Genomic DNA, 26,802 nt, shown 5'->3' on the forward strand with positions numbered 1-26,802 from the left:
TTTGAACTTTGTTCCTCTGAGGCTGGCTGAGATGTCACAATGATGATATAAGACTTTATGACATATAAACATGAATATATTTAAAGATACATTTTAGGAAAATATTCTAGAGAAATGGTTGGATCTGGCATTATACAAAGACTTCTTTTCAGTTAGTTTTTATTTCCAATTCCCCTAATAAAATCTATATTTTAAAAATAAGGTTTTTAGGATTTAGAAATAAACGGAATCTTAGGGTTCATCTTATACAATTCCATCATTTTACAGAGGAAGAAACTGAGATTAAAAGAGGTGAAGGGCATGCTCAACATCACACAGTTAGTACATAGCAGATCTGATATAAGAACCTAAGTCCCTTAAGTCTAGATCTTTATGTTGTCATTTAATAAACCAACCAAAAATACTAGCACCACTTTGAAACTATGAAGAGCAACACAACCATTTACCATTTGACTTGCTTTTCAGATAGGTTGAAATTTCATCTTTCTATGTAATTAATTAATTTAATTAATAATTTAGGGTTACAAAGTACTTTTCCCAAAACTAGAAAAATTACTAAAAAAAATTCAGGAGTAAAGGAAAGGTGACCCTTTTACCTTCTATTATTAATTAATATTTCTGGAAATCCTAACAATATCAATATGAAAAAAGAAAAAAGTTAAAAGTCTAAAGATAAGCAAACAGAAGACAAAATTGTCACTATTTCTTGATGCCCTGATGGTTTTATTAAAAAATCTTAGAGAAATGTCAAAGAAATAAATTGAAACTGTTATTAGATTCAATAAACTAGCAGTATGAAAACAGCACAAAATTTTTAAAAATTAAACAACTATATATCAATAAAACATACTAGGAAAAAATAAGAAAATGGAAATCTTATTGAAAATCATTTTTAAAGAGTATAAATATCTGGGAGCACATCGGAACACACTGAAGGACTCTATAGATACAATATAAAAGAATGTTTAATTTTTTAATTAAAGCTTTTTTATTTACAGAACATATTCAATGGGTAATTTTTCCAACACTGACCCTTAAAAAACTTTTTGTTCCAAATTCCCCCTCCCCTAGCTGGCAGAAAGCCCAATAAATATGTTAAAATCCATGTTAAATCCAATATATGTATACATATTTATACAGTTATCTTGGTATACAAGAAAAATCAGATCAAGAAGGAAGAAAAGGAAAAACTGAGAAAGAAAACAAAAGGCAAGCAAATAACAGGGACAGTGAGAATTATATGTTGTGTTCCACACTGTTCCCACAGTTCTCTCTCTGGGTGTAGATGGCTCTCTTCATTACTGAACAAGTAGAACTGGTTTGAATCATTTCAATGTTGAAAAGAGCCACATCCATCAGAATTGATCATCGTATAGTCTTGTTGCTGTGTATAGTGCGCTGCTCATTTCACTTAGCCTCAGTTCATGTAGGTCTCTCTAAGTATCTCTGAAATCCTCCTGCTGGTCATTTCATACAGAACAGAAATATTCCATAGCATTCATATACCATAATTTATTCAACCATTCTCCAATTAATGGGCATCCACTCAGTTTCCAGTTTCTTGCCACTACAAAAAGGGCTGCCACAAACATTTTTGCATATGTGAGTCCCTTTCCCTCCTTTAAGATATCTTTGGGATATAAGCCCAGTAGAAACACTGCTGAATCAAAGGGTATGCACAGTTTGATAACTTTCTGGGCATAATTCCAGATTGCTCTCCAGAATGGTTGGATCCATTCACAGTTCCACCAACAATGTATCAATGTCCCAGGTTTCCCACATCCCCTCAAGCATTCATCATTATTTTTTCCTGTCATCTTAGCCAATCTGACAGGTGTGTAGTAGTATCTCAGAGTTGTCTTATTTTGCATTTCTCTGATCAATAGTGATTTGGAGCACTTTTTCATGTGACTACAAATATTTTCAGTTTCTTTATCTGAAAATTGTCTCTTCATATCCTTTGACTATCAACTGGAGAATGGCTCGAACTATTATATATTTGAGTCAATTCTCTATATATTTTAGAAATGAGGCCTTTATCAGATCCTGTGGATGTAAAAATGTTTTCCCAGTTTATTGCTTCTCTTCTAATCTTGTCTGCATTAGTTTTGTTTGTATAAAAACTTTTTAACTTAATATAATCAAAATTATCTATATTTTATGATCAATAGTGACCTCTAATTCTTCTTTGGTCACAAATTCCTTCTTCCTCCACAAATCTGAAATTTAAACTATCCTATGTTATTTTAATTTGTTTATAATATCATTCTTTATATCTAGATTATGAACCCATTTCAACCTGACCTTGGTATATGGTGTTAAGTGTGCCTATATGCCTAGTGTCTGCCATACTAATTTCCAATTTTCCCAGAAGTTTTTGTCAAATAGTGAATTCTTAGCCCCAAACCTGGGGTCTTTGGGTTTGTCAAACACTAGATTACTATACTCATTGACTATTTTTTCTGTGAACCTAATCTATTCCATTGATCAATTTCTCTATTTCTTAGCCAGTACCAAATGGTTTTGATGACCTCTGCTTTATAATATAGTTTTAGATCTGGTACAGCTAGGCCAACTTCATTTGCTTTTCTCTTCATTAATTCCTTTGACATTCTTGACCTTTTGTTCTTCCAATTTTGTTATTTTTTGTTATTTTGTTATTTTTTTCTAGGTCAGTAAAATAGTTTCTTGGGAGTTTGATTGATATAGCACTAAATAAATAAACTAATTTAGATAGTATTGTCATCTTTATTATATTTGCTTGACCTATCCAAGAGCACTTGATATTTTTCCAATTGCTTGGATCAGACTATTTGTGTGGAAAGTATTTTGTAGTTTTGTTTATATAGATCCTGACTTTCCCTTGGCAGATAGATTCCCAAATATTTTATGTTATTGACAATTATAAAAAATTTAAAAAAAACACTTAAGGAAATGGAGCAGCATCCAGGGCTCATGATAAAGTCATGACAATACAATAAAAATTATATTAATACTTAGATTAGTGTACATATTTAATAATACACCAAAGTATCAAGAAGACACTTTATACTATAAAGAAAAAAAGTAACAAAATTCGTCCTGAAGAACAATTGTTCTACAATATCAAGGAGAGAAAACGTGTAAAAACTTTCAGGCCTCAAATTATACATACTATAAAATAGTAATTAACAAAAAATTTTTGTTAATTATCAAAAAAAAGTTTAAAAAGAAAAATATTACAAGAGATGAGACAAAGAAGAATAAAAAATAACATCAATAGTTTGATAAGGACAAGTACTTCAATTAGTTGGGGGAAAACTCCACATTTGACAGAAATTGCCCAAAAATGAGATGAAGAGGAAGAATTATATCTCAGACAAGTAAGATAGTTGGGGTAATTGATAGAGCATAGGATTTGGGGTCAAAAAGTATTTTGACACAAGTTAGTTTTAGATTAACATCTTATGCCATTTGCTACAATAAAATAAAAATGAATATTGTGATGAGAATTTTAAAGGCCAGATTATATTTTAAAAATTAGAATAAAACAAGTTTACTTTCACAGGTATGGCTAGATTATGAATTTTGAACTAAAGAAAGGATGGTGGTGATCACATACACACGCACACACACACACAAATATGTATATATATATATATATATATATATGTCATTTTGATATGAAATTAAAAAACTTTTGCAAATATAAAATTAATTCAATAACAATAAGATGGAAAATGATTGATTGAGGAAAAAAATCTAACAAATATCTTTCATAAGGATACTGACATTCAAGTTACATATGGAACTAACATAAATATGAGACCAAATGTCATATAAATAAAAACTTCTCAAAAGAATAATTATGAACCACTAACAATCACATGGGACATTGTTCCAAATCACTAATATAGGAAGCACAAATCAAAACAGTTCTGAAGTTTTTACTTTACAAATAATAAGTTGGCAAAGATGACAGTACATAATAATAAACACTGCTGAAGGGAATGTGGAAAAACAGGCTCAATATACAGGGACAATCTAGAAAGTGATTTGAAATTATGCTAAGAAATTATTTGAACTATTATATTAGATTTAGAGATCCCATAGTTATATCTGCATATATATTTGTATATGTGTATGTTTGCATGTATGATCACCTCAACCTTCCCTCCCTTTTGGCTGCTACTGATCTATTCATACACACAAACTTCTCTTTTAATATCTCTTCTTTTATGGCTTCTATGTACACATATATGTATATTCATATGGGTATATGTATGCATGTATATGCATGTGTATACATATTTATGTATATAAATGCGCATTCCAAAGGAGTCAATTATATAAAGGTCCCACATAAAACATTTTTGGTAGTTTTTTTATGTAGTAGCAACTAATCAAAAATAAAGTTGATGTCTATTGACAAGGCAATGACTAAAAATGAATGAATGAAAATAAATATTATTGTGTCAGGATAAATAGGATAAATTCAGAGAAGCATGGGAAGTTATATAAACTGATATAAAGTAAACTGTATATGAACAAAGTAAAGTAAGCAGAACCAGGAAAGCAATATACATGACTACAGCAATGTAAAGGAAAAGAATAATAGTTACAGAAGGATCAAAACCAAATTCTATGAAATTATAGTAAACTAATTTTGTCTTAAAAGAGAGAAATGATAAGTCACCCCCTGCCTCTTTTGCAGAAATGGAGGAAGGACCATGGGTATGGAATACTGGATATAATGTTACATTATATTTTCAACAAATTAGTTAATGAGGGGAAGGGGTATTTTTTTGTTTTATGTTCCTATGGTTGTTATCACTCCCATCCACTGGTCAACACATTTTGTACAAGGGAATCTGCTCTTTCCTAGATCTTTCTTCAGTTTCCCTTTCTAGAGCAAGTCTTTCTCTTTTCTTTCCCTTAGGTCCCCCTGAAATGGAGGGGGCTTTTCCTTTCAAACTCTTAACACTAGAAACAATGGGAAGGAAATTTGAATACCAATGAGCTAGTCTCAGTCTCCAGCCAGATAAACTGCTGACTAATTCATTGTCTAGAAAAACCCTGGGAAGTTTTGTTGTTTTGGGTTGGGGGGGGGGGGTATTGTTTTACTTTTTTTTTGAGGTTTTTTGGTCAATAATTCTCTTTGTAGAGCTCTCAGCCTCCAATGAGGACACTTATTTGGCAAAATATACCACAGCTGTAAAATGTATTTTTCTTCTAACCTCAGTGTTTTCCTATTGTCTCTCTCTTTTACACTTACACAATGACATAGATAGGCTAGCAATGCAGTGTTTAACTACGTTTATCATAACATGCTTAATGATAAGTAAGCAGAAAGGCAAACAAGCTTTTTTCTTATTTTTTTTTTTAGGAAATGGAAGGAATAGGAAAAAAAGATTCTTTTTAAAACAACCCTAAGGGTTTAAGCAATGCAATGTCTGACTCACATTTCTCCAGCATGGTTTGATCACATAATTGATCAATAAGTATATAGTATGTATCAACCATGTGCCTGGAACTGCTTAGTCACTAGGAATATAGATTCTTAAAATGAAGAAATCCCAACTCTCAAGAGATTTTCATTTTAATGGGAAAGACAAATGTTTATAAGTATATATCCATAAATATTATTGTTATTTGTCCTTTGTTCTTGAAGAGGATCCTGACATCAGGGAGGTGATACTCTGATATGCAAGTGAATTGCATTTAAGTAAGAAAGGGCTGTGCCTCACTTTCCCCTCCACAACCATTTGGGTCCAATAGCCAGATATATATCAAGACAATTGGAGACTGGTCGTAGATGCATTGGGAGACCTTGGCCTTTTCAAGCTAAGGTCTTCAACAGGTCTCCGCTTTTGTGCTGAAAGTTATAGAAAGCCATACTTTATTGAATAGGAGTAGCACAAAGACAGATTTGTGCCTAAGAAAAGTCATTTGTCAGCTGTGTGAGATTGAAGAGTAGAGGGGAGAGACAAGGCAGGGAGACTAACATAGCCATGATCCCAATGCCTGAGTGACCATTACTCATGGCAGCTGCCTTGGTCACTTTAGCTATACATCCTTCTTGTCTTGTGCTCTATTCCCATATAATTTTGTTCCAATGTGGCTCTCTGTGCATGACTGCTCTATTCCCTTTCCTTATTATGAGAGGGCCAACTTGGTAGTCAAAATCTAATTTCCATTAAAAATTAGGACAGCTCCCCACCAATGCAACATATGTCAGTCAATCAACAAACATTTATTAAATACATACTATGTGCCAGGCAGCTAGACTCATCTTGCTGAGTTCAAATCTGGCCTCAGACACTTACTAGCTGTGTGAACCTGGGCAAGATATTTAACCCTGTTTGCCTTAGCTCTTCATCTACAAAATGAATTGGAGGGAAAAATGGTAAACCACTCCAGCATCTTAGCCAGGAAAAATGCAAAATGGGGTCATAAAGAGTTGGATATGACTTAAATGAACAAAACATGTGCCAGACACTATGCTAGTTCTGAGAATATAAATATAGGTAAAATGTAGTCCCTACTTTCTTGTCTCCTGGCATGAGGGATAACAATCAAAAGCGGGGAGGGGAATAAAAAGTTGGATAATGAAGGTGAAAAGACAAAACAGCATATGAACAATATTAGAAGGGCTTTTCCCCAACCACAATCACTCTTTCATGTGAGTTGTGCAATTATTATTTGTTCCATGTTGAAAATGAGGGAAAGTCTCTGATTAGGGAAGTAATTTGCCTAGAATCACAAAACTTAAAATTGTCAGAGCTAGGATCCCATATTATTTTCCTCATATCATTTTCGATGCGCTGTCTCTTATGAGATAATATTTTTAAGACCATGGAGGTTACATGTCATGTGGCCTAAGAGAGGCTCTATGTCCATGTAACTATTATCACTAAAAACATCAATTACTTGGCAGCTGATTGTGGTCATATACAAGTGAGAAGGCAAAAGCAATGTTCTCCCAAAATAAAGGAAGCCAAAATAAAGGTCTGGAGACCCGATTTTGAATTAGCACCCAGAAATTTGCTGGCTATGTGCATAAGAGCACCTCACTGGATTTTTTCCATTTCAGAAATTCTGTTCTTCAAGGAGTTGTTTTCTTTTTTCCATTTAGTCAAAACTATAATTTAAGGAGAGGTTTTCTTCAGTTTCTGTGTTTTCTTTTTCAGAGTACTTATTTCCTTTTCCCATTTTTCTTTAAATATTTTTAAGATTCTTTTTGAATTCTTCCAAGAGAGCCTTGTGAGATGGAGATCAACTTATAGCACTCTTTGAAGCTTCATCTAGAGATATTTTGCTTTTAGTGTCTCAGGATTTGAGGTCTGTCTTCCCTGTCTCCAGAAAATCTATGATCAGAAAGATTTTTTTGCTTTTTTGTAAAAAAAAAAAAAAAAAAAAAAAGTTGAGTTCTGCTCTTAGAGCCAAAGGGAGATTGTCCCAAGCTTCCTCCACAGGTGACAGCTTCACACTGCCCTGGGGCTAGTCCTGCCACCTTCCTTTCCATGATGGATTAGTGGGGCCAAGTCCCATGCTATGCTGGGATTCAGGGGCTCACTATTTGTCTTGCTAGTCTGCTGATCCACTGGCTTCTGAACTAGGACAGAGCAGCAAATGTTGCTATTCTTTGTTTATGAGTTTTCCACTAGATTTCCCTGCACTACCAGCACAGGGAAGCCTCTCTGCCCTGAATCTTCCTGCACTGCACTGTGCAGGCTTGCAAACACCACCCCACACACACACTGTCCAATTGAGACAGACTTTTCAAAATATCTTTTGCTGGAAATTTGTTAAACTCAAAATATTTGTGTGTTCTATCACTCTGAAACCCATTCAGAGGCTTGATTGGTGATCTGAGGGAAGTCAGGAAGAGTTCAGACAAAGACCTGTCTTGAGTGTTCTTGGTTGGTTTTCTGAAGGTCTTGGAGCAGCCTTTGCTCAGTAGAGTAATCAACACAAGAATAGCCAGGTGTTAAAGTCCAAATCCTTTATTATCTCCTTCACAGTCTAATTTCCTTGCCTGGGCCCTGGGCCAGCTTTCTAGACAGCCTTTGAGACCCACCTTGGTCTCAGTGGAGGGGGAGCAGGAGACCAGGCCAGCCACCATGGTGCTGTGAGATGAAGTGAATGAATCTGGCTCTGACTCTGGCTGAGTTTGTCCCCATCTTATATCCTTTACACAGAGTATAAACCAATCATTATTTCAATAGGAAACCATTATTGCTGTAAGATTAAATCAATCATATTGAATTTAGAGAACTATTAATCACCATGACTAGATAACCATTGTCTCATCAATTCCACTTTGTTAGTACTTTATATGAATCCTTGTTTCAAGTACAAGAGTTCTGGCCCATAACACCTGTCTACTCTCCACCATTCTGGCTCTGCCACTCCATGAAGTCATCTCTCAAAGGAAAGTCACATTCTTTAGTCTTGCTGGCCAGTATCATTCCTTTTGAACTTATAGCACTGTCAGCTCTGTTCTTAGTGAGCCCTTTCCCAGGGTTATATTTTGCAAATAAACATGCTGTGTGAGTCAGAACCATTTTGAGATATGAATGTGTGTAGTGGTTGGAGTTGTGGGTGAGAAATTGAGTGGACACAGTTTTCTAGGTCTCAGACTGCAAAAGGGTAGCTATATTCCCTCATTCCCTTGTCATGCACACTATTCAGAATGGAGCTGGTTGCCAGTTTTCCAAAGCCCAGGCTGAAGTCATTATGCTATTGAAGGGACTGACTGCCATTGGCTAACAGCCTGAGACAAAGTATGTGCTAGATGAAATCTGAATTTAGAGGTATATATGTGTTTGAAAAGAGCCCTGAATTTCAGGTCAAAAGGATTAAGTTTTACTCTGCCAAGGTATTTGTCTTCAAAAAGAGTGTGGTATTCATAACACATTTCCATAACTAGTAGTTAGTTAGCTTTGGGAGACAGTGGAAGAAAAGAGAATCAGAAAGTTTCTTATCACTGTTCATTCATGTTTCCCTTTTTATGTTTGTCTTAACTGAAAGACTGAAGGGTCCTTCCTCCATTCTACTTTTTCTGAAAGATGAAACATATTTTCTTATGGTGTCCCCATTTTAAAGGAAATAAGAAGCTCTTAAATTTAGAACTGGAAGAAACCTTAGAGTTCATTTTTTCTGACACTTTCATTTAATAAATAGAACAGAGAATTGAGGAACATAGAGGATGAATGACTTGCCACAATCACACAGGTACAGTAGAAAGTGTGCTGAACTTAGAAACAGTGATTCAGTTTGATTCAAGTATTACTGTCTGGCACCTAGATATCAAAGAGGTCAGAGTTTAGAAAACTGGATTTTAGGTTCATGAAGACCCAGCTTCCAAACCTGCCTCAGCTGCTGACTAGATGAATGACCCTTAGCAGCTTACTTAAATTCCTTCTGCCTTGGTTTCTTTAGCTATAAAATTGGGTCAATAATAGCACTTACTTCACAGCATTGTTTGGGAGAATCATACTATAACTAGTACAGAAAATGCTCACAAATTATAAAGTGCTATATAAATATTAGAAGTTACTATTATTATTTGTGTAATTCTAGCAAATTGCTATTCTTTTCTCATCTGTAAAACAGGGAAGTTGGACTACATCTAACAGATTCTTTTCTAGCTCTAGAATTTTGTGGTCTTAGAAGAAATCTAAATCTGGTTTGATTTGAACACACATGAGAAGAGGACAGCAAGTCTGTAGACTTAAGTATGAATTAGTTTCCAGAAACTTTAAGACTATTTATATGATATCTAGTGCTGATCCTCTGGGAGTTCCAGTTTTGTCATCTGTAAAACGGAAATCTCACAAACTTTTTGTTAAAAAAAAATGTTTTTCAAATGTGAAAGTGCTCTAAAAAAGGGAGTTCTTATTCTTGTTACATTTCACTCCCTTTTGTGCCCAAATGCTGAACACATCACTGTAATGAACAACTGAGGCCCTTTAAAGTTTCAGAAAGCTGTTTAGCACAGGGATAACCAAGCTTCCCCTCCTCCTCCCCCAATCACCACCATTATTATTTTAATGATAGGCACTATCATAAGGAAGGTAAAGTGGGCTACTGCTGCTCTTTTATGCAAGGAGAGAATGACCACAATGCTACTCATTGATACATCGCACTGAGCTCCAGGTCTCAGTGAATTCGATTAGGACCTTCAGGTTTATCACCTCAAGCTGGCAAAATCAAGACATAAGCATTATTCATTATGTATGATATTGCTGGTAGCATCAACATTAAGGCTTGACTTGACAGTGTATGTGTAAGTGTTCTAACATAAATTTTTAAATTTAATTTATTTTTTCAATCAATAAGCATTTATTTTCTTTCCCTCTCACCTACCCTCAATTGGAAACAATAGCCTTTTAACAAATATGCATGGTCAAGCAAAACAGATTCCAAAATTGTCTATGCCCAGGAAATGTATTAACACAATATGCTGGCATATATTCTGATAGCTTCTTGTTAAGCTCTTATGAAAATACATCATAGACTTTTAGAAGCCAATCTCAACTCTTCCCTCCTTTCCTTAATTTGAGACATTAGGAAATTGAAGTCAAAAGCAAGAAAATGATTTCTCCATGGTCACATAGATAAGTGAACTACAGCACCACATTCAAACTTAAGTTCTCTGAAGCCAAAAGCTAGCGTCACTGCATTGACCAGCTGGGCATGTTACTTTTTTCTTTGTTGCCATCCAGTTTTCATACCACCATAGTTTTATATAATAATGCTTATCAATAGGAGGGTTTCCAGAGATCATCTAAGTAATCTAAATAGCGGGAGGATAAATCCAAACAGTGCCAATTGTAAAACTGAAGAAATGGTAACAAAGGGATCACTAGGTCAAAATACACTAGTGCAGCTGAGGTGACCAGGGAAAAATAGACATGAGTCCCTGCTTTAATAACTTCATAGTTCACACGACATTTATCTCACATCAGCTCCAGAATGTAAGAAATACACTTATCCTGAGCCTCATTAAATATATAAGGAAACCAAGACCAAAAGGTAACATAATTTAGACATTGTCAAACAGTCATAGTATTTCAACGGGGTCAGGATTCAAACTCAATTCTGGTAGGTGATCCAAATTCACTGTTCTTTCACTGCCTTTCAATGGAGAGCTCACTTACCCCAAGTAGAGAAGAACAACTAGTCACAATCATTTTGTTGAGTGGAGAAGTTCTAGTAAAGGACCACTGGACTGAATGCTGAGATAAGCTGCCTCTTTGACCTCATTAAATCATTAAGCATTCTTACACTGAAAGCTGTCACAGTTGAGCTGACAGCCAGGGCACTCAGACATAACAGTCTGCACAATGTTCTTTACATAACTTCAAGTACCATTAAGATGCTTATTGGGTCATAATTGAGAACAACAGGAGCAGGACCCCATTCCTTTGCAGCTGTGCTTCCAGAAAATAAACATTAAGCCTGACCAAAAAAACACCTCATACACTACCAGGGAATACCTTTGTCTTTCCAGGCCAAGGGAATTTCCAAAGCACAGTTTTACTGCAATTTGATTCTTCAAAATTTTTATTTCAGACCCCTTATACCACAAACCAGATTTTCATGAAGCCTAGTTTTTGGCAGCATTGTCCTAGATTTCTGTTTATTAAGATGCTCATGAGGAATATTCCAAATGCTATTTTTTAAACAGTTCTAGACCTGGTCTCAGAGGTCCTGGGTTCAAATCCCAGATTTGCCACTTACTTCATTGGGCAAACTATTTAACCTTTGTGAGGTCTTAGTTTCCTTAATATGCAAAATGAGTAAGATGGACTAGGTGACTCAACATCCCCTAAATCTATAAGCCTATGATCGTTTAACATAGAAAATGCCTCTAGAAGTTTAAGTTATTATTCTGCCTTCATGTCTTTCCTGATGATTCCCTATATTTGTAACATTCTTTCTCCTCTTCAGTCACAAATCAAATGTTCTCTCCTCTGAATAGATTTTTCAAATCTCTTCCAATAATTATGAATTTCCCTTATTATTAAAGTTCAGTCATTTCAGTCCTGTCATACTCCTTGCGATCCCATTTGGGTTTTGTTTTATTTAGTTTGGGTTTTTTTTTTTTTTTTGGCAAAGATATTAAAGTAGTTTGCCATTTCCTTCTCTAGCTCATTTTACAAGTGAGGAAATTGAACCAAACAGGGTTAAGTGACTTGTCTAAAGTCACACAGCCAGCAAGTATCTAAATGTGAATTTTAACTCAGGTTTTTCTGACACTGTGCCACCTCACTTCCCTCACAGTCTTCAAATACCACATTTCATTTCTGTAAATGCATTTAGCAAAGAATATTGTGTATTAGAGTCATCTGTGTTGATTGATGACCTATACTCCTCTTAACTAAGGTAGGTAGTAAAAACACTGTTTAGGATTAAACGACATGATCAGGACTGAAACTTAGTGCTAGTTGAAGTTGAAGACTAGTGTTTGGAGGAGCAAGGTATGAGCTCCATTTAGTAGAATTGTAGATATAGTACTAACCTGGATCTGAGGGATCACTTATTCTTAACTTTTTTGTAGTATGGACAGCTTTGGTATTCCAGTGAAGTTTAAAGATCTCTTCTCAGAAGGATGTTTTTAAAAGCATGAAATAAAATATGTAGGATCATAAAGGAAACCAATCATATTGAGATTCAGTTATCAAAATATGTTTTTTAACGTTAACTGATCCTCGATGAAGAAATTCTGCCCTGAACCAACTACTTCTTCCTCCTATCCAATTGTATAGATGAGAAACTTGGGACACAGAGGCAATATCTGAACCCAGTTTATGTCAAAGATTCTTAAACTGTGGGTCATGACCCCAAGTAGAGTCACATAACTAAATGTGGGGGTTTAGAAAAATTGGGCAATAGTATAAAGTTTCTGAATGCAACAACCGAAAGTTAATTAAAAATCAAGGGGTATAATGAATGCAAGGTGTCTCTGGCAGTGCTTGTCCAATATGCATCTGAACATACAATATATGTACTTTGCATAGCACATGCACAAATGCTGCCAGAAACATCTCAGCTCAGATTTGAGACAGGTCACATAAAATTTTCTCAGGGGAATGGGGTTCATGAGTGGAAAAAGTTTAAGCAGTCCTGGTTTATGTCACACATATAACAGTCAATAGCTACCTAACCTGCAGCAATCCTCTGGTGTATAACAAGGTTTAATTGCAGACTGAAGTTTCTTCCATGTTGATTACATTCTAGGATTCTTTCATTTTTAGCAGAGAGAAGTAAAAGAGGTTCTTGTAATAAGTGATTATTACTCCAAAGTTTAGAATCATCAATATTTAGATCTAGAAAGGGGACCATCTCCAATCTAACCAATTACTTTTACAGAGAAGAAAAGTGAGACACAAGGTATAGAAGTTACTTGGCCAAGATCATACAGATTCGGGTATCTGTATGATCAAAGAAAGACTTACCTTTGGGTAGCAATACTTCTTTCACTTTGTTTTCCCTAAAATATACAGACTGAGAAAGGGCTGTCTATCCTTTCTGAAATCACCAACATCAAATCAGAGGTTCTTCTTCCATGCAATGAAACTTTCTTCACAAGGTAATTATTTAACTTACTCATCAGCAGGCATGGTTATTGACTTTTGAAAAAGACTGTGAAGTAAAATAGAACAGAAAGAACTGTACTCAGGAGAGTAAATGAATGATCTGACTGATGGCCCATTGACTGATTGCTTGAAGTTAAACATGTCACTTCACATTATCAGTCTTGGTTTCCTCCTTGATAAAATGAGGGATTGTGTCCAGAAAATCCAACTCACAACATCCCCTGTTCTGTGATTTAGGTCTATTGGAGCTCAGATGGTTTCTGTTCTGTGTCCTAAGACTGCTGTTAGCTGTAAGATTCCATGTTGTAAGACCTTCCAGAATTGTGATCCCTCATTTATTGCAAAGTCATTCTTCTTGTCACTTAGCTCCTCCAGAAAGTAAGGGATAGGATAAGATTTCTGTCAATTCTAAAATTCATTGTTTTTATGAGTAGTAAATACAAAAATCCATCACTATATTGAAAACTGAATCAATGACAAGAAAAAAGTGACAAACTAGTATCTTTATCTTAGAGTAATGTAAAGTTCTTGGTCTAGCAAGTTCTTATAATCATGAATAGTGAGCAAACTTCATGGTCTTCAGCAATGTTATTTCTACAATCCTTTGGGAAAAAAAAGTACCCAACATTTCACTACTTTTTGATCTCACTGACATGGCTATTGTTCCTTTGACTTTACACATTCTTATCCTAAAAATTTCTTATGGTTTCTCATAAATCCTATACTGAACATTTATCCAACATTTTAGATGGCTTCTTCTTGCTGTTTTAATATCTAGTAATAATCTGCTGTTCATATGTCATCTCTCCTTCTGACTATGAAACTGGCCAAATAGTACTTGATACCTTATTTTTATCAAACAGCAATCTATTTTTATGTTTATTTATTTTACTTTTTTGCCAATCGCATAAAGATATACTACTGTGTGATAAAAGATAAGAAAAGATAAGAAGATAGGAAGGCAAGTAGGAAGGAAGCATTTATTTAACTCCTATGATCAAGCACTATGCTAAATACATTATAAATATTTTCTTATGTAATCCTTACAATAATGCTAGAAGATAGGTGTTATTATCATTCCCATTTTACAGTGGGGGAAACTGAAGCAAATGAAAGTTAATGATTTGGTCAGGTTCAAAAAGCTAAGAAATGTGTGTGTGTATGTGTAAGTGTGTGTATGTTATGCAGAAAAGTATAATTCAAAGAAGGGAAGGCATGGGAATTAATGCAAAGCACCAGGAAAACAATATACAAAAAGACTATAAAAACGCAAATAGAAGAAACAAAACAAAACAAAACAAAAAGCTGTATAATTTAAAATGATCAAGCTAGATACCAATTAAAACATGAAAAAAATTACTTTCTTTGCAAGGTAGAGAAAATATTGTATCTAATGTCAGTCTTATTTACTGTGTAAGTTTTTTTGAATTGCTTTTCCCCCCATCCTTTCTTTTTCTTTTATTTTCTTTTATCTTACAAGAAAGAGAAGAAGAAAAGAATATATTCAGAAATAAAATTATAAGAAAAAAGTATTAATAATTTAAATAAATTTATATTTATAGCTGGGAAGATCCAAGATGGTGATATGGAGACAGAAACCCAACTGAGCTCTCCAGCATTCCTCTGCACTCAAATTTAAAATAATAACACATCACATTGAATTATGAAGTGGCAGAGCCAACAAAAGTTCAAGATGAGACTTTTTCCAGCCCATGACAACTTGAGAAGTAAGCTAGAGAAGTCTGTGACACTGGGGTGGGAACTGACTCTCACTCCACACAGTGGCAACACTCAGAGTGGGTCTTAGAGGTAGCAATAAAAAGAAATATGTAAATTTAAGAGTTCTAAGAGATGATAAAAGAGTAGGACAACTGCTCAGAAAGAGATTTAGGACCCTAAAGTGAAACTGTGCATAGGACCAACCATCACTTGGCAACTTTATTGTCCATATACAGATCTAGGTCACAGCTGGAACAGAGAAGAACATTAATGATTAAAGCTATAGGGAAGCACAGTACTTGGTCACAATTCTACAGCTAAGATGAGCTTATGGATAGGTGAGCAGAGTAAAAACCAAAGCTTTCTTAGTAAAGATCAAAGCACAGTCCAAGGACAGCAATGACAACACTTACCCCTGGATCATAATGCTTTTGAAGCATTGAAAACTTAATAGTCCCCCAAAAAACTATCTCTGAAAACAGCAGAATGAAAAAGCCTGAAACTTGAAACAGTGCCTCCCCACCCTTTGGTGAGCAAAGCCTAACTTTAATATAAAGTTCTAAGTCAAGAAACGAGCATCGTGAAAATGAGCAAATAACAACAACAAAAAGAACCTAATCATAAAAGCTATAATAACAGAGAGAATCAATACACAAACTCAGAAGAAGAGAACATGATGAAAACAACTACAAGTAAAGCCTCAGAATAAAAAGTACAGATTGGAAACAAGCTCAACAAAAATTCACAAAAGAACTAAAGAAAAGGGATAATAGGGATAGATTAAAAATTGGGAGGAAAATGGTAAAGATAAAAGAAAACTATGAAACTAAAACAAGCAACTTGATAAGAAACACAAAATATACTAAAGAAAATAACAAATTAAAATAAAACAGAATTGTCCAAATGATAAAAGAGATACAAGTGCTCACTGAAAAAAAATCAATTACTTAAAAATTAGAACTGGGCAAATGGAAGCCAGTGATTCCATAAAACTTCAAGAAACAATAAAATGAAGTGAAAAGAATGAAAAATAGAAGAAACGTGAAATATCTAATCGGAAAAGCAATTGACCTGGAAAATAGATTAAGGACAGATAATTTAAGGATTATTCAACTATCTGAAAACTATGATAAAAAGAAATAGAGCCTAGCTATCAAAGTTTAAGAAATTATCATTAATTGCATTGATATTTTGTATCCAGAGGATTTAATGAAAATGGAAAGAATCTGCTTATTATCTCTTAAGATACCAAAATGAAAATTCCAAGGAATATTATAGTCAAATTCTAGAACACCCAGGTAAAGAAGAAAATATTCCAAGCACCCAAATAGAAACCGTTCAAATATTGAGGAACCCTAAGCCAAGTTCATATAAAATCCAGCAGCTTCAATGTTAAAGGAGCAAAAGATCTAGGACATGAAATCTGAAAGACAAAGAAGCTAGGACTACAGTGAGGAATAACCTACCCAGCAAAACTTATAAAAAATTTTCAGGGAAAACGTAGATAATTAATGAAATAGATTTTTGAGCATTTCTGATGAAGAGACCAGAGCTGGATAGAAAATCTGATCTTCAAAGATAAGACTCAAGAAAAGCATTAAAAAGGAAACATTAGACAAATAATTAACAGACCTACAGTAAAATTGTCTACATTCCTATATAGGAAGATGATACATGTAACTCCTAAAAACTTTATCAATAGGGAAGTCAAAAGAAATCTCTATAGACAGAGGTCTTAAGTGCTGGTAAATTATGTTGGGATTATCTCCAAAAAAATAAAAAGTTGAGAAAGTACGATGCACAGGAAGAAGGAGGGCAGAGAGGGAAAATGAGTGAGAAAAGGGGAAGAAAAGGACTAGAAAGAGGGAGACTTTAAAATTTAAATTAAAAAAAAAAAGAATGTTTAAATCAATTACATTGTTCAAGATGAAAGCAGGTTACTAGCTGTGTGATAAAACCTCATTTGCCTTAGTTTCTTCATCTATAAAATGAGTTGGAGAAGGAAAGGACAAATCCCTCCAGTAGCTTTGCCAAGAAAACACAAATGGGATTACAAAGAGTCAGATACTACTAAATGAACTCAAAGACAATAACTAACTCCTTAAACAATGTCTCACCAAATGAGATAATATTTGTAAAGAGCTTGACAGATAGTAGATAATAAATGCTTATGTTAGGAGGGCTATTCCCCCATATGTATGTAGCATGAGGATGTCAGCATGTGGCTCAAAGGGAGGCAAAATAAACATTTCTAGTCTCTTTTCTCCTCCCCCTTCTCAAGAGAGCCTTTAATTCTTTCCAGGAGGGGAATTAGGTTCAGACCAGATGATTGGCCTTTCTTCTCTCCTCCCAGAAAAGGGATATTGAGCTATCATTATATCTATCCCCTCCTTTAAATATAATCAGTCTAGGGGATATGGTTTTCAGATTCAATCTAATTTTTGATTACTGATCATTAATTGGAGTTAAATCCCAAGTGCTATAACTAAGTTTTAATCCTTTTCCTATCAAACACTAGTTCCATAATAAAAGACAGCATAGTAAAAAAAAATCATTTATCCAAATCATAACAAAATAGAAATTAGAGAAAGCATACAAAATGAAGGAGTTTTCTTATTGGCAGCAAAGTAATTCAACTCAACTAAAGAAGAGTAGCTCCTCTCATGTCAGGTACTACCCAAATCTTTTCCTTCAACAAATGGAAAAAGGGCTGGCATTTCCCATTTTCTTTCTCAAAGCTAGGAACAGGAAGCACCCAAAGTGACTTGAGAAGAGATTGAAGAGAAAGGAAGCAATTTAAGAACTTCAAAAGAATTGAAGAGCTCTTCTCTTTCCAATCCAGCCAACTAGGTCCCTCATGCAGGCACAGTGCATGGATCACCATCAACTCAAATTTCATCTTCGGCAGACTTGTCCCAGTCTACCTGTTGGTATCTTCTCCATCATTTACTCTGCATTTATCTTATTGGAACCTAATTATTTTCATGTTTGTTTTCTCCTTCACAATGTGTATTAAGAGAAAGAGAGGACTATTTTTGCCTGTCTTTGTATCCCCGGCAACTAGCAACATGCCAGGAACATAGTAAATGATTATTAAATATTTGTTGATTGACACTTAATAACTGAATAACCCCAGGTAAATTACTTAACTTTTCTCATCCTTGGTTTATTTATAAAATCAAAGTAATAATAAGACCCAATTGAGGATTAAATTAAGTAATAGGTGTCAAGTACTTTGCAAACCTTAAATCTATAAAACTATAAAACATTGCCTATTGTTATCTAATGTTATTATTGCTCTAATTCTATAATAACAGTGGGACATTTGAAAAAAAAGTTTATTTGTATCTGAGGGGGAAAATGTAACTAATGATTAATTGTTTCTCTGTCTCACCTACACTCTTGATGCATTTTTTCCTATCCCTCCCTTTCCTCTTAATTTTTCAACTTAACAAGTGGAGAGACCCCATATTTCCCTGTTATATACAACTGCTGCAAAGGGAATTTAGTCATAGCCTCTAAACTGAGTATTCAGGAGAGAAAAAAGCTGTGTGTTTGGGCAGACTGAGCAGAGGTTAAATTAGGAAATACCAAAATTAAAGTTGGTGTTGAAAACACAAACCCTGGGGACTCACCAGGAAACCTTCCCTGGGGGGGGAGCTGAATTGAGGAAATGACTTGTGTTCAGGCTGAACCTCTGAATTACAGGGTCATTATGACAGCCATTAAGAATCCCATTGTGCTTTTCACCAGACTTTGGGGAGTTCCCAGCAGGGGGCCTGGCAGGATTCCAGTCCTGGATAGTTAAAGGCTCCCAAGGGCTTCCCCTGCCTGTATCCAGTTAGAATAGGGCTCTCTCTACCTGTTAGGTCATTTTGTGATGTTTTCAATCTAGTACTTTAGTTCCAGTCAAATGTACTTGACAAACACTGGCTGAGTGTTCCTCTAAGTAGGGTCTCTATAGGAAAGAAAGAGATATATAAGAGTTAGCATCTGTCTTGGTGGAGTTTATTGTCTTGATAGAAATACCAGTCTCAGATACAACACTACTAAATTTAAATGATAACTTTTTAAAAAATACCTTAAACATGGTGCAACAGAAAGATTCAGTGTCACATGACCAGCATGAGACTCCCATTTCTGCCCCTTGCAACTTCTCTTCATTTGTTAACATGAGGGGGTGGGATTCCAGGCCTAAATTTGATAATCCCAAATAAGTATCAGTTCTGGGGGGAGGTTGGAGCTGTGATTTATTCATTATAGTTCTAATCTCCCACAAAAATCACAAATTCTTTTTCTTAGTGGGAAGTACTCCCCAGTTTCTCAGGGTGAAAAAATTCATCATCTTGTGGCTAAATTCCTAAGAATGAGTCTTCTCATCAAATTAAATGAAGGGAAGGAAGAAAATAAATTTTTATTAATGTCTACTCTGTGTAGGTATTTTGCTAAGCACTTTTAGAAACATTACCTCAAATTGTGTTCCTCACAACAACCTTATGAAGTAGGTGCTATTATTACACCCATTTTATGTTTGAGGGACTAATTTTCCCAGAGTCATACAGCTAGTAAAGATTTTGAGGCTAGATTTGAATTTAGATTTTAAACCCAGGCACAATGTTCTATCCAATGTGTCACCTAACTTAGCACAGCAGGGTTTAGCAAATTGTGGTTGTTCAATCACTTTTCAATGCTATCTAACTCTTTATGACCTCATTTAGAGTTTTCTTGGCAACAATACTGGAATAGCTTGGTATTTCCTTCCCAGGCTCATTTTATAGATAAGGAAACTGAGGCAAACAATGTTAAGTGACTTGTACAGAGTCACACAGCTAGTAAGCATCCATCAGACACTGAGGATGGATTTAAACTCAGAAGATGAATTCTTTTGATTCCAAGCTCAACTTTGTACATTGGGTGCCATCCAGCTACTCTTAGCACAAAGCAGGAACTTAAATGCTTAATTACTTCCTTCTTTCTTCCCTGCTTTTCAAAGTTTAGCTAGATCAGTGTTCAGATGACAAAAATGGTTCTAACAAAGGGCCAATATCCAAACATCCTATTCATTTCTTAAATATCCCTGAGTCTTTATCTGCCGACTCCAAAACCAAATACTCTCTCCACATCCTTTGCCATGTCTGTGTGACCATGGTCAAGACCATTAACTTCTCTGGATCTCAGTTCATTAGTGATAAAATAAGAATATTGGTTTGGACTAACCCTGAGTTTCCTTCCTGTTCCAAATCTATACTTCTATAATCAGTCATGCTACTATAGTGTTTCTCCTAAGACTTTTCTTTATCAAACCAAATGTCCCCATGATCCTTAATGGATCCTCTCATCCTTCTGCTTACCCTCTTTTGGGGCAAAAAAGAGGCTCAAATGTTGACCTTCAACATTAATTAGATGAAAATCATTGGAGGTAAGCTGATTTTAAAATTGAAAAAAAATATTTTACTTGCATCTACTTGCCCCTAGTTTAAAGGTCCCTAATTTAAAGAAGCTATTTCAGAAAATGGAACCTAGAAAAATAATAGGGGGTGTAGAAGAAGTTAAACCAAAAGCTCCATTCAAGAAGAAAAAAAAAGAGAATAAACACCCAGGTACTTCTTAACTGTAATGGTTTGGTTCAGGTGAATAAGTATTTTATTAAATGCAAATATATTGCGTCTTATACAAGAAATAGAAAAACAAAGAATAAATGAAATGTGTTTTCAAAATATATGCATAGTAATAATTCTGATATGAAGCAGAGTTTGTTAAGACCAAAGTGTCATGATACAATTGGACTAGGATTATCTATGTGTCTAGGAAATTAAGGAGGAGGGAAGTAGAGCCAGTATAAAGAGTCTTAATAGAGCTGATAGTGTCTGATGTGGAAAGGATTGAAAAAGATTGGTATGCTGAAATGTCAGGGAAGGGAATAACAAGGTATTCCAGACATAGAAGGTTTTATGAGCAATGTGTTCAGAGTGGGATAAAACAGTAGATAATCTCTTACATATGAATGGAATACCAAAAAAAAAGAAAGCATTTTGGATAGTGTGAAATAAAATTACCTAAGTTGGGTAAAACCTATGTTGTATTCTGTATTTCTATTGTATCTATGAGTAATCCCTACGTTCTGATACTACTGATAAAGAGACATTCACAACACAGCTACATTTGGCCCAAAAAAGGAAACAGGGAATTCAGGCATCATTGCTCCTTAATACCCATGAACCAGCTATCTGAGGAAAAGAGGTGACAGAGCCTGCCTTTTAAAGAGATCCCTGTATGAACTTGGCATAGGTGCACATCTCACTGGTGCTCTCCATATTTTACACCTCTGGACATGCCCCATGACTGACAGTGCTCCCAAGGGAACAGAACAGTGATAGGCAAGAGACAACATATTCCAGGCAATCATTTCTTGGCTGCTGTTCTTTTTACTCAGGAAATGGACAACACTGTAAGGAAATCATCACAGGTGCATGGCCGGTATGTTGGACTTTTGTGTTTTTAAGCATTAATACGATGTAGGCAAAACAACATTGAAATCCTACACCCTACCACATATTTGACAAATGTTCTTAAAAACATAACAAAAGTTTCCAATAATGATTAGATTCTGTACTGCTGGGCCTAAAAGTTGAAATTAAGTCAAAGCTTAGGTATGGTAATATCTGAGGTAAATTTTTCTTTTTTACTTCATTCTATCTCCATCACATTATACCAATAAATTATTATTTGGTAGCAGAGCCAGGCATGAAACTTTAAAAAAATCTTCATTAAGATTCCAGTGGCTTAGAAGATAAACTAGTCTAGTATTTCCTGGAACACTGTAGAGATTGAAATATAAAGTTTGGGGTAATGGAATAAGCCCTGGATGGACCTGAAGTTAACAGACCTGAATTTGAAACCTGACTCTGTCATTTGCTAGTTGTACTTTCAAAAATAATCATAAATGCCCAGATTTAGAGCTAGAAGAGTTTTCGAAACATGGTCAAACATAGCATACAGGTTGAAGATGGCCCATTACACTCCCAAATGAGAGAACTAGATTAAAATATAATTGGGACTTTTTTTTTCAAAAAATGCAATAAATCACAAATAATATTACTATGTAGTTTTCTAAGTCAATAAATAGTCTGCAGGGATCCTTATGTATGTTTTAGTTGTCTCCATTTCTATTTGAGTTTGACATCATTGATCTAGTCCTTCATTATTTTCCTAATTTAGCATATTATGAAACTGAGACCCAGAGTAGTTATCCACAAAACAACAGCTCTGGAATTTTAACCTAATCCCTTAGTGTCATACCCAGTATTCTTTCCATGGTACTATGTTATTTTTCATCTGAAGAAAATGAGAAGATTGAATGCTATGACCTCTGGTGGTTTCTTGGTATTTTAACTTTTGAAGAGTCTATTGAAAGAATTCATAAATGCTGGTCAATAAAAGGTTCAAGTATTTCTTAATCTATTAATAAGTTCCAGACACTGTTCTAGGTAATAGAAATGCAAGCATAAACACGAGACAGATGCTTCCCTCAATTAACTTAAATTCTAGAGGGGTATGGAGTAATACGGTTGCAGGGATAGAAACAAGTATTGGTGAGAAGTTGAAAGGGAAGGGACTTTTGATCCAGTCAAATACAAATTGAGAGGGCATCCATAGGGTAGTTAATTATCACACTCTTTCTTTTAGTAATGATAATATCATAGAGGCCATCCATGCAAAGACTACATATTCCAAGTGTCTACTGGGCAATCCTACTAGTTTAATTCTGAAAAACGACATGCATTGGAATCTTTCAGTTACTATGATGGCAGATAGGGAAAGTGGTTGCTTCAGAGAGAATTGGTCATCAAGAAAAGAAGAATCAAACATTCAATGGACTTTACAATAATTCCCTCCTTGGACACTATTTTTTGTTTCTGTCACCAGAACTTATGTGGTATATAGTTCTCTTTCACAGTACTTCCCTTAAAGGAAAAGGTGAACTATTTGCATATGGCAGCTAATCTATGTACTTACCAAAGTGAACTTGACATTGAATTTCAAGCTGCTTTTTCTCCTTTTTGCTTTCTTCCTGAACATATGGTCAATTCTGAGAGATGGATTTTTAGGATTTCTGAAGTCTCTGGATCCATCAGTTATAGCTTGCTGCAGCTTAATACAGCAACTGCAACCTTCTCAGAGAAGAGATCAGAAATAGGAAGAAAAGTCTTAAATCCTGGCCTGACTCAATGAAAATATGGTATTTGAAAGGGCCAATTTAGTACTAAAAGCGAGTATGAAACGTCAACTCAGCAACTTGCCAAAAAGTTTCATGCTTTGTTTTTGTTTTTTAAGTATCACCTCCTTGGATGGAAAAAAAAGTAGTTATAAATTACTGTTACTTCTTATTTCAGTCTCTGTCATGTATTTGTAAGTCACTTGTGTTAAGCATTTCTTTTGTGTGGAAGAAATAAATAGATGTCCTTCTCCTGATTTACACTGTAAATTAAATATCTTTCTTGTTGTTTTGGGGGAATGATGCTAGGCATCAGCAAAACATAAGTTTGAATGATTTTCTTCAGACATCTAAGATAGTGACTAAAGAGCCAGATAATTTGAGAGAAAGAATCTGATCACGCTATCAAGATCAATTCTAATATTCCAATCCAGTTCAGAACCTAGGAATCTATATACCTGGATTCAGAGCTAGTGACAAGAGAGTGAATGCTTTGGGCCCCTTCCCTTATTCTATTTATTTTATTATTGTTGTATCTACAAAGGTTGGAAAGCAGGTAGGGGAATCATTTTATAAAGATGCTTATGATAAGTAGATCCTAGTGTTTTGGAGGATGGCTAGATAGAATAATGTATATTCTGGGAAGAGAAATGAGGTGTAAATAGATATACCCTATAATCCTGGGCAACTCTGTATCAGTGAGTCATAAAGTCATGTAATATAGATCATCTGCCATACTTAATGACTCAAAAATAGAGAAAGACCATCATCATCTTGAAGAAAAATAAAGGAAATATAATCAATATTGACACTGAACATTATTTGTTCAAAGAAACCACTTTGATATGTGATTCCATATTTAATATTACAGAATGAACATATAACTTGCAGAGATTTTCTCAAAGATTCTCCATAATCAATTAATAAGCATGTATTAAGCATCTACTTTATGCAAAGTGCTGTGATAGATACTGGGGATAGATCAAAATGAGACATTCCCTGCCCTCAATAGATATGTTCTATTGGAGAGAGAGTAGAATGGATTGTCATTTGGGAACCTTGATTTTAATCCTGCTGAGCCACTTTCTATCTTATGACTTTAGACAAGAAAATTAAACTGTCTAGGCTTCAATTTCATTATCTGTAGAATGAAGTTTGGACTAGCCTGATTTCTTCAATCCTTTATTAACATTCAATTATCCTATTTTCTCCATTCGCACTTTGGAAAAGTAATCTAGAAACACTGAAATATCCACATGATCATCTGCTGTAATGCTGGAAGGGATCTTGGAGAGGACAATATCTTAACTTTATGATGAATAAATCAGTTAACAATTATTAAGCACCTACTATACTGTACTGTCAGGAATGGTCCTAACTAATGGGGTTATTAATAAAGGTTCAAAAAACCAGCTTCTGTTCTCAAGAAGCTTGCTGTCTAATAGGGGAAATAACATGCAAACAACAATATGTAAATGAGATTATATAGAGGATAAGTTGGAGGTAAATGACAGAAGAAAAGCACTAACATTAAGGACAATTGGGAAAGACTTTAGTAGAAATGGAATACTAGTTAGGACTTGAAGGAACTGAAGTAATTTAATCAAAATTGTACAGTACAGTAGTGACAGAGCCAAGAACAGAACTCAGGTGTCCTAATTCCTGGCCCAGTGCCATTTGCACTGCACCAAACATATTCTTTTCTTGTTTACTAGAAAACTCTGTAGCCTAGAGAGAATAAGAGCTGAATTGAGTCAGATTGTTCTAGTGGAGATGCAATAATTCTTTCTAGTCTGGAAGTAGACACACAGTTTAGAATCATAGATAAATTCCATGATTTCCTTCTTGCCAAAACTAGTATTTATGGTATTTGAATGAGCGGTAAATTACAAGTTGCAAGCAAAAAATGTCCTTTCTACATCATTGCAAACATATCATCACCTCCAATGAAACATCACTATAATATAATATATGGCAAATTAGCCTGTTATACTTTGGGTAATTTAATCAAGTGTCTAATATATATTCTACCATCCCATGTAAGTGACTCATAATTACAGTGTATTGACTCAAATAACTTCATGTGAATGGGCCAAACTAAGCCACTCTTTAATAAACAAAAATCCAATTTCATTCATGCAGTCTTTTACAACATTTTATGAAAGTAGAAAACTGTCTAAACTCATAAGAAGGCTTATGTACATTTATTCATTCATGCAACAGACATTTATTAAATGTTTATTGTATACACAATCCAATTATAGTTTTTATGAGAGAGAAAATATTTGGATAATAACTGAAATCTCTGTTTTGAGGAAACTTACTGTTTGGTAGAGAGCTAAGACATAGATACAAATATTCATTAGAAGCAATATTGAATCATAAGTCCCTTGAGAACATATATTCTCCCCACTTAAGTATAGGGAGGTACCTGATGCAAAGCTTTTTTATATGTTTAATTTCTAGGGATAAGAACAGGGAAGACTTCCAACACAAGATAATTTTGATCTGGGCTTTAAAAGTGTGGTAAGAATTCAAAAAGAAAAAGAGGATATTCCAGACATAGGGACTGAGCATGAATATAGCAGAAGGAACACAAAGGGCATATTTAGAGGACAGAAAAGATACAGGATGTATTTCATAGAGTAGATTTAAGAGAGTAATAAAAAATATTGAATGACAGGTAGAAATGTATAATTTTAAGTTTATTCATTAAGCGATAAGGAATAGTTGAACATTTGGGGAGAGAATGAAATGATTAGACCAATGTAGGATAAATATTATTCTTAACAGTAGAATTAATTGGAAAGAGAAAACAACACACTAGGGAAACATGTTCCTAGGCTAATGTAATGGTCCAAGAGGGGGATAATAATGCTCTAATCTTTAACAGATTTTCTAGGTTTAAACCATGACTGTATTTTAATCACATTTAGATTCACATAGAGAATAGAAAGAATTCTAGCACTAGAGTCTAGAACAAAGCTTCTTAAACTACGGTGAGTAACTCCTCATGGTATCATATAACTAAATGTGGGGGCCATGAAAAATTTGGCAATAGTAAACGGTATCAAATATTCTGCCAAAATTAATTCCTTATGTAAAAATAAACAAGTACATTCATTTCATTAGTATGCAAATTGGCTTTCATCTTTAATAAACAGTAAAATTATTTTAAAATAAATTTCTTTATGATGTATTATCAATAAATGTTTGATATTTTATATACCTATATATCCAAGGTCACACAAAAATTTCTTGGGTGAAAAGAGGTTGCAAGTG

The sequence above is a fragment of the Sarcophilus harrisii genome, chromosome 2 (genome assembly GCF_902635505.1).
Source record: "Sarcophilus harrisii chromosome 2, mSarHar1.11, whole genome shotgun sequence".
NCBI lineage: Eukaryota > Metazoa > Chordata > Mammalia > Dasyuromorphia > Dasyuridae > Sarcophilus > Sarcophilus harrisii.